The sequence below is a fragment of the Peromyscus eremicus genome, chromosome 17 (genome assembly GCF_949786415.1).
Source record: "Peromyscus eremicus chromosome 17, PerEre_H2_v1, whole genome shotgun sequence".
Lineage (NCBI taxonomy): Eukaryota > Metazoa > Chordata > Mammalia > Rodentia > Cricetidae > Peromyscus > Peromyscus eremicus.
Genome location: NC_081433.1, coordinates 37,850,624 through 37,853,997, shown reverse-complemented (window position 1 = coordinate 37,853,997; position 3,374 = coordinate 37,850,624). Strand labels below are relative to the sequence as shown.

The 3,374-nt window shown below is 46.7% G+C and overlaps 1 pseudogene; it reads right to left on the bottom strand.

Moving 5' to 3' along the window:
• Positions 1-2,656: 2,656 nt before the first annotated feature.
• On the bottom strand, positions 2,657-3,374 carry LOC131894510 (small ribosomal subunit protein eS7-like; annotated as a pseudogene).

Genomic DNA, 3,374 nt, shown 5'->3' with positions numbered 1-3,374 from the left:
TCCTTCCTCACCAACTTCTCTGGAGGCCATGATCTTGACCTGGTCTCCACAAATGTCTGTTGTAGAATATACTAAGGTGTGTTACTTTTGTTTATGTTGCATTTGTTTAACTCTGTGAAGCTGTGTTACCGTGCCTGTCTAGAACACCTGATGGTCTAATAAAGAGCTGAATGGCCAATAGCAAGGCAGGAGAAAGGATAGGTGGGGCTGGCAGGCAGAGAGAATAGATAGGAGGAGAAATCTGGGAGGACTGGAAGAGAAGGGGGAGGACATTAGGGACCAGCCACCCAGCTACACAGCCAGAGTAAGAGTGAAAGCAAGATTTACAGAAGTAAGAAAAGGAAAAAGCCCAGAAGCAAAAGGTAGATGGGATAATTTTAAGTTAAGAAAAGCTGGCTAGAAACAAGCCAAGCTAAGGCCAGGCATTTATAATTAAGAATAAGCCTCCATGTGTGATTTATTTGGGAGCTGGGTGGCGGGCCTCCCAAAAGAGTAAAGAGTAATAAAACAACGAACAATAAATGCCTACCTGTTTTTCTGTCCTGGTCTCTCTTAGAGCATTTTACTAATATCCTAATTTCAGCCCCATTAACAGACCCTTTTTCTGTTTTTCTGATCCCTACATCCACACTTGCTGGATAAGTGAACTGTGGTTGAGTGGGGTGTGACTGTTAGTCCGACCATGCGTGGAAGCTCAGGTGATGATGGAAAGAATAGTTCTTACATTACTGAGCCTCAGACTCCCAAGAGCATTAGCCTCTCTCTGGCCCTGTTCTGCCAGGATTCAACAAAGGGGAAGTCACAAGTTTAAACTCCCAGTGAGGGGGAGAGCCAAATGTGTAGATGCAGATTTTCCTAGACACTAAAGTGAGGACTTGGTGCCGACCTCCCTGTGCCCCACAGTCATTTCTTCCAAGGAGAAGGCTGGGTGATGCCATTTTATCCCGGACAGTATTTTTAGGCACTTTGCCATCAAACTCAGCTTCGCACCTCTAGGCCCAGTGCTGGTAAAAATTATAATTCCGCCTTCGTCCCTTCCATTTGATGGAAAGACCCCTCCTAGGGGGTATTTCCTTCTGCTCCAGATCTTCATTGGAGCCCTCTCTTTCCATTTGAACCTGAAGTTCCAGAACATTCGATTTCTGAAGACGTCTCCTCTGTCCTTTGTTCCGTGTCCTCAAAAAAGAGCAGGATACTGATTAGCCCAACACAGGATTGTTGAATTTCCAATACAGAAAAGAAGATGGGAAAGGTCTAGAAAGGAATACACATGTACTCATGTACATGTGTGGGTACAAGTATGTGCATGCATACATAGACATCTGTTATTTTGTCTTTTTTTTTTCCCTCCCAGAGCTGAGGATAGAACCCAGGGTCTTGTGCTTGCTAGGTAAGCGCTCTACCACTGAGCTAAATCCCCAACCCCATCTTTTTTTTTTTTTTTTTTTTTTTTTTTTTTGGTTTTTCTGAGACAGAGTTTCTCTGTGTAGCTTTGCGCCTTTCCTGGAACTTGCTTTGTAGACCAGGCTGGCCTCGAACTCACAGAGATCCACCTGCTTCTGCCTCCTTTTGTATAGCTTCTTCCCGGATAAACCTTCATCTTGGAAGCAAGCTTGTTGAGAAGCTGTATGTTAAAAGGCAGATAAAGCATCTGGGTTTTCTAAGAGGAGATGAGGCATTCCATCCTGCAGGAACCGTAGTGATCTACACATGAGTCTCTTCCCGTCCCAAGCATCTGTAAACCATAAGGACGGTTGAGGGACACGCTCAGACCAGCTGAGCTGCTTAGATGGGAGACCTACCAAATGGTCTGGAAGAGGCTGCGGCCAGCTGAGCCACCTGGATAGGACACCCTCCACCCTGCCAGGCTGCTTGCAGGTTGTGCAGTGTGGGCTCGGGGTGTCTAGCTCTCATGAGCTGTCCGTCACCCACGCTGGGGTGGGCTGTGGGGATGCAGCTGTCTTTCAGTCATTTCGGTGGCTGAAAGTCACCCCTCATCTTTATTTCTATAAGTAGCCCCAATAAAACTCTTTGGTTCCTTGAGTTAGATGTTGTTGGTATCTGTACTTTGTCTTCGGCTCCTTATCTGGTTTGAGCCAGTATTTATTCGTGTCTCCCTAGGAACAGTATTGCACAACATACAGATGCTCAGATGTACATATGATATCCTGCAGAGGTACTTGGGAAGAGTACCCCAATCAAAGCTTCTCTCCGTCCTGGGACCGGCTCAGTGAAGAATCCACAGCTGGAAGTGTCTTATCTCTCTGGTTCAGTGAGCTGAACCCAAGACTTCGTTATACCAGAAGGGCTTAGTGAGCCCTTATCTTCCTTGGGAACATTTGCTATGAGACTTTATTGTTTAGTTATGAGGCTAAAAGTCTCTTTGGAGTCTTATAACTTCTGTTTTATATGGATATTTATTTTGAAATACTTTATAGCGTTCCGTGCATTTGCAAGAAACACGTTCAGTGCATTGAATTCAGGTGATTGCTTCCTAGCGACTTGCTTGCCATGGGTGTGGCCAGCACACGATGGAAACGGATAGGTTGTTTAAATAACTCTTGGTTGTGCCTCACAAGAGGCCTCTTGAGGGAAATGAAATTTAGCAACATTTTTTTATTATTATTATGAATGACACTTTATTCAGTCATTTTCTTTACAACTGAAACTCTGGGAATTCAAAATTAACACCCTTCCCTGTGAACTTCTTACACACACCAGAAAAGGTTTCCACCGTGTGCTCCACGTTGTTCTGCTGGGCTTCGTCTAAGTGAACCATCAGCAGGCAGCAGCCATCCAGTTTCTCACGGATCCTCTTCCCCACAATCTCCCTTGGGAAGACCAAGTCCTCGAGGGTGGCTTCACGCGCTGCAGTGAGGGTGTGGCTTCACTCACTGCAGTGAGGGTGCGGCTTCACGCGCCGCATTGAGGGTGTGGCTTCACCCACTGCAGTGAGGGTGTGATGTCACGCACTGCAGTGAGGGTGTGGCTTCACGCCCTGCAGTGAGGGCATGGCTTCTGGGACACTTTTGCTTATTTTTCCTTCGGCTTTTCCGAGTTGGCTGGGGCAGGACCCTTCTCTGAGCAATGAGGACCCCGTGTTTCCCACTAAACTTTTTCTCCAATTCACGAACCATCCGGACTTGGATTTTCTGGAAAGATTTCAGCTGAGGAACTGGTACCAAAATTATGATAATGGCTTTCCAAACGCCACCAACTTTGATTTCCTTGGCCGAGGTGATGTTGAGTTCCCGCCGCTGCTTCTTGAGTTCTGAGTTCGTCTCCAGCTCGAGCAGCGCCTGGGAGATGCCAGACTCGAACTCATCCGGCTTCTCGCCATTGGGCTTCCCGATTTTGGCACTGGAGCTGAACAT